The sequence below is a fragment of the Dipteris shenzhenensis genome, chromosome 13 (assembly GCF_047967505.1).
Source record: "Dipteris shenzhenensis isolate YYH24624 ecotype China chromosome 13, Dip_SZ_1.0, whole genome shotgun sequence".
NCBI lineage: Eukaryota > Viridiplantae > Streptophyta > Polypodiopsida > Gleicheniales > Dipteridaceae > Dipteris > Dipteris shenzhenensis.
Genome location: NC_141608.1, coordinates 56,628,452 through 56,640,461, shown reverse-complemented (window position 1 = coordinate 56,640,461; position 12,010 = coordinate 56,628,452). Strand labels below are relative to the sequence as shown.

Sequence of the window (12,010 nt, the reverse complement as noted above, 5' to 3'; positions counted from 1 at the left end):
GCGGCGCCTCTGTGCTTAGCATGGGATCCTATAAAAGGCCCCCTGTAGCACTAACGTGGCTGGCCTGCCCCATTGTGGCCCCTGTTGGGGATACCCAAACAATGCAATTTCGTCTCGGGCCTCCCATACAAGGTGCATCATGAGCTCTACCCTTGTTTCTATTCTAACACACATGATGACAAATGTTATAGGGCATTGATGTGGAAGCTGCTGATGCCAATGACAATTTAGTTGATGCTAGAATCCATGATGTTGTTGCCCCTGAATCCGGTTACAATAGCCTGGGAAACCAGAATCTGTCACCAAAAGAAAATGTGGCCAAACAAAATCCAAGAGTCTCAAGGGTCAACCTCCTCCGGTGCAATGTCTTTTTACTTATGTACCAGGTCTCTCCACAATCTTGCGGGAGGGCTTGCCCTTGCCAAGCTTGCCTCCATTCTCCTTTGCAAAACCATAGCACTTAGCTCCTCAAAAGTAAGTGTTTCTAAACTGACCAAATCACCATCAATCTAGAATCTAAGGTTTGTTGTACAGAGCACTAAAATCACACTAGAGCTAGAGTGTGCTTTGGCTATGTAGACTAGAAGGGGAGAGTAGAATGATGTTTTAGCATAGGAGATAAAGGTCACCCAAGTGTGCCTCATCCACCTACTACACCTGAAATCATCCGAATTTCTATTGAACAACAAGTTTGGTTTATAAAGCATACCGACTTGTTGCTTTCTCCGACTTGGCAGTGAATTGGGATCGCGCTTGATTTTTGACTTGTTATTGGATTGGGGCTCCCCCTTGGGAGGGGGGAGGAGGGGTGTGCTAGGCCTCTAAGGCAATGCAATACAAAGGCGACACTCGCTAGCTCGAGCAGCAAGCTGCTAGATGGGGCAGCCCCCTAAAAGAAATTAGGCTGATATCATGTGATCCGATGGGCCTCATATATACTAAACTGATAAGAACAGATACTACACTTGATCTTAGCCAAAAGGTCGAGAAAGGTATGGGAGATGAAGAGCAGTGGGCCACCTTATGAAGCGTCCCCCGCCACGCCCACCTGGTTGGTGTGCTTATGGGATTAATTTCCTCAACTTACTTGAGGTGATCATCATCCTAAAATGGCCCAAGGCATCTTCCACCAAAATGAAGTGACATGTTGTATTGTTAATGAGCCAATCCATGTTCATATCCAAAGGAAATCTAATCATCTTGAAATACTAATGCCTTCACTTGAAGGTGTTGATGTTGTTATTGGCATGCAATGGCAACGGACTAAAAAGGCAATACGCTTCACTTCATACATCCAAGAAAAGCTTATTCTATTCAGACTCGTGTTAGTGAGACTACTATTTCTATCCTAAGCCATATTCATGTTAAGAAGAAAGCCAAATGGCATTGGATGCCAGTGACAGGATGACGCAAATCATTTTGAATAGGGTCTTATAACTTTTATTGATACTGGACTACAAATGCCCTTCCTCGTGCTAAGTTGCCACCTGAGTGAGATTGGATTGATCTATCTACTAAAAGTTCTCCCCCTTGTCGACTCCCTTGTCCAATTAGTTAGAAAACAAGGAGAAGACATGATGGAGCAAGGACTCATTTGGCCTTATAGCTCACCATTCATCCCATTGTATTATCACTAGAAGAGAAGGAAGGATACAATAACTGTCTAGGTGTGTCTAGGTTAATGATACATTAAATATAGTTGAGTGCTAGAAGGGTGACATATGGATTCGTACATGGCCATCTACATGGCAATTAGTTTCGAGGATCTTCCCACTAATGTAGGGAAGAGGGAGCTAATGTAGGAGATGTGGTGCGAGGTGGGCACCTCCTTCACTTGATCTATTTATTAGCTACATGCATCTCACTTAACAGTCTCTAAGAGCTCTCTAAGCATGTGTCTATGTGAGACCCTCTGACGGTCCAAATCTAAGGTTTAAACATTATATCAACGCATTCTTCCGTGGGTTGAGGTTTGGGTTGAGCTTCCTTCCTTGGGTTTAGGGCTATGTTCTTCTGCTACTACGGGCTAGGCTATTTTGCTTCTGTGTGTCAAAGAGAGATTCTCCTACTTTGTGTGTGAGAATGCGAGTGAGCGAGCGAGCGAGAGAGAGAGAGAGAGAGAGAGAGAGAGAGAGAGAGAGAGAGAGAGAGAGAGAGAGAGAGAGAGAGAGAGAGAGAGAGAGAGAGAGAGAGAGAGAGAGAGAGAGAGAGAGAGAGAGAGAGATTGTAGATCCATGATCTTGGGTGAAGACTACTCATGAGATAGGGCATTTGAAAGTGCATGTGTAATGCTTTCTTTGCCATGGAGTATGCTTTCTAAGTGAGAAAGAGAATTCATTGCTTAATGTGAGAGAGAGGAGAGCGATTTGTAAGCAAATATAGCCTGTTTATCATGATCTCTCCAAGGTTGACTATATGCACATATTGCAATCATGTGAACTAGTTGAGATCATAGTGTTTTTAAATCACACTTAAACTTCTTGACTATGTAATCGGTACGCTTTGAATTCCTACCCCCATATGCAACTAGGGCTCACAGAAGCTTAGTGGGCTACTTTATCATGAAGCTTAATGGGATACTTTATCATTCTTTGTTGCTACATTAGTTATATGGATTATAAGAGGGGATTTCAACATGGTAAATTCTGCATAGAAAAAACTAGTGATGCACTCTCTCTAGGAGAGAAATTATTCCTTGGCCGGGACTTCTCTTAGCCATAGATGCAACTAATTCTTTCTAAAATGATGGATCTAGGGGGGGTCTTTCCATTTCTTCTTCACAAGTATCTCATGCCTCCATACGATTTTTGGCACATCGTGAACAAAAGAATCCGAGATTCCTCCAAAGCCACTAGTAGCCTATACCATTGAGGTTCAACTTACTTGAGGTATATGGACAGCTAAAGAACGAATCATGTTCTTCCTAGCAGTCTTAATTTCATTTCTCCTAAAATGGCCCAATCTATTGGTGTGTAGGCTGTGTGTACATGAAGGATGAGGCCATTCGTGGCAAAGGCATCTTCCACCAAAATGAACTGACATGTTTTATTGTTGATTAGCCAATCCATGTTTATATCCAAAGGATATCTAATCATCCTCTAATCATCTTGAAATACTAATGCCTTCACTTGAAGGTGTTGATGTTGTTATTGGCATACAATGGAAAAGGACTAAAAAGGAAATAAGCTTCACTTCATACATCAAGGAAAAGCTTATTCTATTTAGACTCATGTTAGTGAGCATACTATTTCTATCCTAAGTCATATACACGTTAAGGAGAAAGCCAAATGGTGTATCCAAGCCTTCTTAATCTATGTATTGGATGCCAATGAGAGGATGATGCAAATCATTTTGAGTAGGATTTTATGATATTGGACTACAAATGTCCTTCCCATGTGCTGGTGCCTCGTCTTAGTATGCACTATGAGGAATGTGAACCCACTTCATTTCTATAAAGCACATGCACTTAAGATTAGGCAGAGTGGTAGGATTAGACCCAAAACCTAAAGACAATGTGTCCAACACAATGTCATTCAGGAGACATCATGAATTCAATTCATGTCTAGAGCACATGCCATTGTCATGTGGCAAGTCAAGTTTGGTGGAATCTATGAGTGTAGGCACCATAATGAACTGAGCATGAGCCCACATTTAGACCTTAGGGCTCCAATAACTGCAGATACAATTTTTCATTAACCACCCGATTCAACAATTAGAGAAAAACAATTAGGCATGTGTTGGGAAGGGCACAAACACAACTCACTAATCAAGCAAATCATGACCTCCTAAACCCTTTCATTGAGCAATAAGCTCCTCCACTTTGTTTTAGCATCCCTCGCTTGAAACTATGTGAAGGGAATATGAGTTTGTGGAATGTGTTTGTCACATTTATTCTTGACATGTCTGATAGGTAGGACCAAAGACTTGGACACATGCTACCTGAAGAGGTACATATGCCTCATTATAGTATAATGGGACCCACCCTCAAACCCAAGGACCACATATATTCCCCCACACGCATACATGGAAGAGACAAGTGGAGGGGTGCACTACCCTGATACTCAACATGTATTTTAGACTTAGACTCAAATACAAGAAACACACTTGAAAATGACAAATCACAAACATTGTGCTAATGATACTTAATGCTAGTGCTAGTTAGTGTTAGAGAGTTCTAGTATTAGTGTTAGTACTAGCTAGTGCTATTTAGTGTTACTGCTAGCTAGTGCTACTTAGTGTTAGTGCTAGTGCTAGTAATAGTGTTAGAGTTTTATAGTATTAGTGCTATTTAGTGTTACTGCTAGTAATAATGCAATTTATTAACATTAGCGAGTGCTAGTTAGCAAAAACTACTATAAGTAACATTAGAATCGCCACTAGCTAGAATTAACTAACTAGAATAGCATTAGCACTATACTGATTTGCTTACCACCACTAAGTCCTACAACTCATGTTTGTGAGAAAAATGTACATGTAATATCAATTACGAATGAGCCATATATCTCCACTCGGAGTAGCTATGATGAAGCCACTAGTTAATCATAATTAATGAGTGCTAGTGGAGAATTAGGGTTAAACCTTCCTTCAAAATCTCACGTATAAAAGCCAACTTTAATGGACTTTGGTTTGATTGTGTACTACGAGGAATATGAGCTCTTTATATTCTCTTTCCTCTCTATAAAACACATGCACTTGGGATCAGGTAGCGTAATAGGAATAGACCCAAAACCTAAAGACAATGCGTCCAACACAATGTGATCTAAGAGACATCTTGAATTCAATTCATACCTAGAGCACCTGTTATTGTCAAGTGGCAACTCAAGTTTGGTGGAATCTATGAGCTTAGGTACCAACATGAACTGAGCATGAACCCACCTCTACACCCTAGGGCTCCAATAGCCCCAAATACAAATTTGGTACTGTCCATTCATTAACCAACAGCTTCAACAATTGGAAAAACAAATTAGTCATGTGATGGGGAGGGACCGAATGAAACTCGCTAATCTAGCGAACCATTGACCTCTTAAACCCTTTCATTGAGCAATAACATCCTCCACTTTGACCGAATCTATGTAAAGGGAATATGAATCCATGGAGGCATTTAGGGCAATAGAGAATGCATTTGGCACATTTATGCTTGACATTGATACATAGGACCAAAGCCCTGAATACATGCTACCTCAAGAGGTACCTATGCCTCATTACAATATGTTGGGACCACCCTCAAACCCAAGGACCACATATTTCTTCCACACAGATACATGGGAGAGACAGGTGGAGGAATGCACCAGGGATGATTTTTTTGCGTTAGTTTCATTAATGAGCGAAAGTTTTATATGGCTTGTGAGAGTTTATATGCTTTTATAAAAATAAAAGATCAGTATATTCGCCACAATTTGAAACTAAAATTTAAAAAAGAGCTAGGTTTAGCCTTTAAGATTATAAAATTATAAAGAAAGTCCATGAAAATTCGCCAAAGTTTTATATAATAAATAAATATATTTGGAAAATTTCGCCAGCATATTAAATATAACATTTAATAATTTGGCTAGATCTATTTAATTAAGCACAAAAAAGAAGACTTGTGCAATCAAGTACAATCTAGTGTTAACATTTAATGTTTGCTAGAATGCTATTTGAACATGAAGCCATTTGATATTGCATAAAATGTAAATGCAATGTACTATTGTCACCAAAATATTTGAGATAGTACAAATTGAATTTAGTACTCAATCAATATCTTAACTGGACCAATCCCTGGCCTTATATCCAATGTAAATTTGGCTAACTTAAGCCTATGGTAGGCCCATCACTAGCACTATGTCTACCCCTCGTCAAGTCATATAGTAGGTATATATGTCTTCATGCTTCTATCTTCAACAAGGACATGGAAGGATCACACTATAGTGTACATAATAATCATAGTGAGACACACACACACACACCCCCCTCCTTGGGGAGCCTTATATACAACAGGTTTGTCAACATATCAATGGCCCATATGCTGGCATCCATCTATGACATTAGAGAATATGGAGGGGATATTGATATTTTTGCATGGACCATCCTAACTAATTTTTCCCAAGTTCTAAATGGGATCCAATAATGGTGATATTTAACATTGAGCATGTAAAGGGTTTTGAGAAGGAAAGGAATGAGCCTTAACTGTGGAAAGTATTTCATCACTTTATGTCTACTATAGTATTGCTCTTTTGCAGGTGATCGATATCATTGGAAGTTTATTGAACCCACTTGAAAGAAGTTTGGAATTTGAAATGTAGAATATAAAAGTATATTAAATCTTTCTTATGTTTATGATGGTGAAACATTTATTACATAATATCTATCCTAGATCTAGCAAGTTGACATGTACCTAGAGGCATGAAATGCGTGGGAGATAAGGCAACCAAGTAAGCTACTAGGACCACACATAAGGTTTTTCATCATGATGGTCGATATATGGATTTATATAAAAATATATGGATTTATATAAAAAAAGGATTGAACGTATTTCATATGCCTACTCATGTTGGAGGGAATCCTATATAAAAAGATCACGTGTTGATACGTTTTGAATGTTAGGGAAGGCCATTTCATACTCGGGACTTGTGACTAGTATAGGAGTTATGAAGGAGTGACAGGGCCATTGATTCATTGAGGATCCTCTACATCTCCTTCCCCTCCACTTCATTCTTTGGCCAACCGGTGCTCAATGGCCCATTCTTATGATAGAGAGATCTTTGTATGGATGAACAACCTTCTTCCTCCTTCCTCTACTACCAGTTGCATGGTGCCCCATAAAAGAGAGCCCGCTTCCACTAAGGGTCTTCCATGTTCAATACATTCTCTCCCTTCAATACATGAAGGGAGCTCGAAGAATTGGAGGCACTAATAGCAAAGAGAGCTTGAATAACAAGGGAAGCGCCATTGGAGACCTCAAGCAACCCTTCACGACTTGAACCTTTGAGGGCTCGCAAGCACACTGAGACCCAGGTAAGCCTCATTTCCTCCTTAATCTTTGACCCTCTGTAGCAAGCCTCGGCAGGGCAACCAACCCATATGAGCCCTTCCGCATTCTAGGCTATGGATTCGTGTAGAGTGCGTAACAGACTATTCATTCATAACATAGCTACCTCCTTCACACGTAGTGGGCCTGGCACACGTCTTACAATTCACTTATTCTAGATTTGAGCTATCCAAAGTACCGAGCCTGGCTATAGTAGCTGTTGGCAAGATGGGGAGGCCGTGGGTAGCTCCACAGGCTTCATATGCCTTCTTTATATTTATACTAATGGAGAAATTGAAGCAGGGGATGAGATAGCTTCCCACGACCATAGTTGTTTACGTTCTTCTAGCTTGTGGATGAGAATGTGGCAGTGAACTTCCTCACGAGACTAGACTTTTCTTGACTTTCATCAAACGTGATCTCTGTCTATTTTGTTGTAAGACTCGAATAGAAGATCTTGGTACTTGGTCCCTTCCTTCACACTACTCTTACAAATAACTTGACTCTATCTTGTTTTCCTCTGATGCTCATTAGCTGCTCATTTCTTAGTTGTGATAGTTTTTATCAAGCCACGTTGAGCCTACTCCAACAAAGTTTATTTTCTGAGATGATACCATACGGCTGCCTTGTTAGATGCTTGTCTATGCATAAGGGTGTTGGGTGCCTAGCTTGAGGATCCTCTGAGAGAGAGGTCGACCAGCCTAGAACTATTATAACACACGCTGACACTTCAAGATCGATTACTGCTCAGTAGGATCGCTGGGGAGAAGATATGGTAGCAGCACTATGGGCCTGGCAACGAGGAGATGTTTATATTTTCTCTCTGGCGCTCCTCTAATTGTTTTTGGTCGCTCAATGGCACTGATACTATAACAGAATAACCATTATCCTCCAACGAGAGGCTTCGATGACTACTAGTCTAGATTGCCAACGCCGTTCATGTTTTTGCTAGCCTGAATGATCTGGGACTGCTGTCCGTCGCGTGATAGTATGTCATTGGAATTGCTTCAAAAGAGAGACTAGTTCTGCGCTTAGAGTTTAACTATCATGTGTTCTTTCTATTAGGGCCATACACGGCATACTTCGAAAGTTTGAATGCCAAAGTTGGGCTACAGCCGTGCGAGCTCCCTTGGATCCTTAGTGATATATATGAAAGCAAATCGTCATAACTTTGTTTGTTCTACCGCCCGGCAGGACCACTACGTTGATCTACATGCTTCCAGTTCTGATTTCGGGATTTAATTTGAGATTGGCTAACAACAGCTTTTGTTTACACGCTATACTGTTTACTCTAATTTTGGACAAGTGAGGCTCTGAGTTCTTGCTTTATTTGCCTCAGAGAGCTTAGTGCAATATGGAGAAAACCGTGTCACAACCCTCGCGATTTATGCAACGACATTGTATATGGCGTGATTTCATGTGGAAGTTCATTGGCACTTTGGCTTATGAAACGATAGAGAGATTTATTTAGTTACAGAGATTATTTTGGTGGATTATTACTAGTATACGCTTGTACTACTAGAGGATTCAGGAAGTGGCATCATATCATTTGGTTGGCTTGCTCTTAAGGAGCTTGGGGTCCAACTTAACCCTTCATTGCATTGATTGTATATACTCTTGCGAGGGAATATATAGAGTTGAAGGGACCTAAGATGTAGCATGGTAATCATTTATAACATCTTGTCTTCCACATCACATCAATAGTGAACGCAGGTGCAAATCCATATCATTAACAAGTATCATATTCAAAGACCTTATCTTCCTCCGAAAAGTAAGCCTCTTCTTGATCTTTTTCAACACTTGATAATTCATTTTCTTGTTGCTCATACTGTCTATGAAAGGATAAAGAACTGATTAGAATTGGATAGTTTTCAATTATACATGAACATCCTAACTTTAAAGACTCTTGAGAATTGTGGTTTGATTGTCTCAGATTGTTGTCTGACTGCTAAGAATTACTTTTTGACTGTTCGAACTATACTAACTTTCTAGAATCTCCTAAATAGTTTTCTAATATGATCTAATATGATATATTAGTAATTTGATTATGCACTGAAAGATCTAAATAAACACAAACATCATCTTTGGAATCGAAATCATCATCATCCTCATGTGGAGTAAATTCTAATTGTAAAATTTGAACCTTGTTTGAAGCTCCAAGATGGCACAAATATGTTGACAAGATCTATAATCACCTCTATGAAATTTGATATGCCAATTTTTTGCATCAATAAGAAAAGTAGAATGTTTGGAAATCTTGTCCAAGATCTTCCTAACCTTGCAGATAGACTTTGCCTCCCACACAATAGGAAAAATATCACAAAGTTTGTCATCCAAAGCCATGGACAATACTTCCTTCAATGACCACATTGCTTACAATGCTTTGCACAAATAGAGATAACAATCTTTTTGACCATGATCGTACACACCACAGAACAAACAATGGTTCATTTGACTCCTTTCCTTTGAATTTGCCATGATTATTAGATAATCAAAAAAAATTTATCGATATAAAAGAATAGAGACCAATTTACCTCGTATACACATTTTCAGAATATTTAGACTTTAGAATTTTACATTTTGATTTGTGTCTTAGTATCTATCGACGGCCCAAAGATCAGGAACTATAGAATTGGATCTTTGTGGAATTGTAGATCATTCTGGATTGTAGATTATACCCAAAATTTTAGAATTTTGGATCATCAGGATAGTTTCAGATTTGTCTTCATAATAGAATTTGGACCTCATCTTAAAATTGAAACTTAATCAAAATTAGAGTTGGATATTGAACAAACCAAATTCATTAGTTCATTTGCTTTCACGGTTTGATTTTTTTATTTTGGGATGTTGCTGAGCAAGAAGGCAAGGATGCACACAATTTACTCTAAAAATAAAACTCGATATTGGAATTCACATGGCTTTCTCCCAACACATGCTTTTGTTGAGCGCAATATTCTCTTTTATGGTTATGAAAACTTTGCTTCAATCATTTGATTCTTCAGCGTCACCATTATTACCCCCAAAGCTTCAATCTTTGCTCTTTCCAAAGCTTGTTATTTCCTAAAAACGGAGATATGATGAGGGATGTAAGAAAACAATACAACGTCTGTGCTCAAGAGATAACAGGATCTTGTATGCAAGAGAGAAAAGTAGATAGTATGGAGAATCAAAAATTTGATTACTGTAAAACTGATACAATAGATGGCGCTGCCTCCCAGCCGTGCGCTCTTGCGCGAGAAGCTTCGATGGCGTGCTAGAAACAGTAGAGGACGGAGGCTGGATGCTAAGGAATCAGGGTTGCTGTAGCCAGTGATGATTATGGGCTTCATGGGCTTGCTCTTATATAGCCACCAGTCGTAGTTGGTTAGACCCAATTGGGAGACCGACCTAGTTGTCCCAAAACGACCGACTAGAGGTCAGTCCCAAAATAGGCCACCGACCACACGTTAAAACTGTGGCATAGAATAGAGCAACTGATCTATGGGCATCGTTCGGCCTAGAGCCATCCGAGATCATCTGGGGCTCCAAACGGGCCCTGCGGCCTGAGAGTGGGCTGCGCCGAGAAATGCTCCATCTACCCTCAGTGCGGTCAGTCATGGGATGCCTTCCCACACTTGCATGTAGCCTAGTTGGCAGTGTGCCAATTCTATCTGAAGCCATCCAGCCATCAGGCCACACATGGCCCCCATCTGGTGTCCAAACCAGGACCTACTGGATTACCGAGCTACTCAAATGCCTTCTCCTCATATGGGGGGCTTACAAGTAGAGTTAGCTGGTTCCTGCGTAGTTACACGAGAGTGGAGCATTGACATCTAACACCCCCCCTCAATGTCCACCCGCAAGTGAACTTACTTTTTCGGCCCAATGCTAAGTCGATGAAGATGCCTCTCCAGCAAGTCTCTTCCAAAAGCCTTCCTGAAGATGTCCGCAGCATTCTCTGTAGTCGGACAGTACACCAAGTCGACCTCTCCATCCATGATGAGCTCGCGTACGAAGTGATATTGAATCTGAATGTGTTTTGTGCGAGCGTGGAACACAGGGTTCTTTGCAATTGCCATGCAACTCTGATTGTCACATGATAACTGCGTAGGCTTGTTTTGCACTCTACCCATGTCCCCTGAAATCCTCCTCAACCACACTGCCTCACAAGAAGCAAAACATGGTAATTTTTGTACTTAGCCTCGGTAGAAGAAAGAGCAACTATAGGTTGCTTCTTGCTGACCCATGACATAGCTCCAGATCCAAGAGAGAAACAGTAACCTGTCACTGATCTCCTGCTGTCCACGTCTCCTACCCAATCCGAGTCACAGAATCCGGTCAAGATGTTGCCCTTGGTATAGGTGATGCCATAATCAAGTGTGCCTTCGATGTATTTTAGCACCCGCATCCCTGCCCTCCAATGGTTCTCCCGGGGCTTATTGGAAAACCTACTTAGTACACCAGTCGCAAAACTGATGTCCAGCCACGTGTTACACAAGTAAATCAAATTGCCCACAAGCCTTTTGTACTTTGCTTCATCCACCAGTGGTGATGAATCCTCATTTGAGAGCTTCACGTCAACCTCCATAGGGGTGCCAACTGTCTTACACTCAGCCATGCCAAATGCCTTCAGTATCTCTCCACCATACTTCAGCTGTGAAATGAAGATCTGTTTTGGCTCTTACCAAACTTCAATCCCCAAATAGAAATGCATCAGTCCGAGGTCTGTCATTTCAAACTCTCTTCCTAGCAATTGCTTTGTCTGCAAGATCTTTTCTTCATGATTCCCTGTTATGACAAGGTCGTCCACATAAAGGACCACGATCATACACCTGCCTCCTTCTCTGTAGATATACAAATTTGCATCAGATGGGCTCCTCCTGAACCTGTTTTGTAGAAAGTAGGCATCAATCCATTGGTACCATGCTCATGGGGCCTGTTTCAGCCTGTAAAGTGCCTTCTTCAGTTTACAAACTTACCTTTTGAATCGGGGATTGCAATACTTGGTGGTTGTTGCACGTGTAC

General features: G+C 40.7%; 1 non-coding gene across 1 annotated transcript; it reads right to left on the bottom strand.

Annotated features, from left to right (window-relative positions):
- Window positions 1-803: 803 nt before the first annotated feature.
- Window positions 804-996, bottom strand: LOC147895629 (U2 spliceosomal RNA). Its single transcript, XR_015542051.1, has one exon. It is a non-coding gene; the product is annotated as a U2 spliceosomal RNA (small nuclear RNA).
- Between the last annotated feature and the right edge of the window lie 11,014 nt (window positions 997-12,010).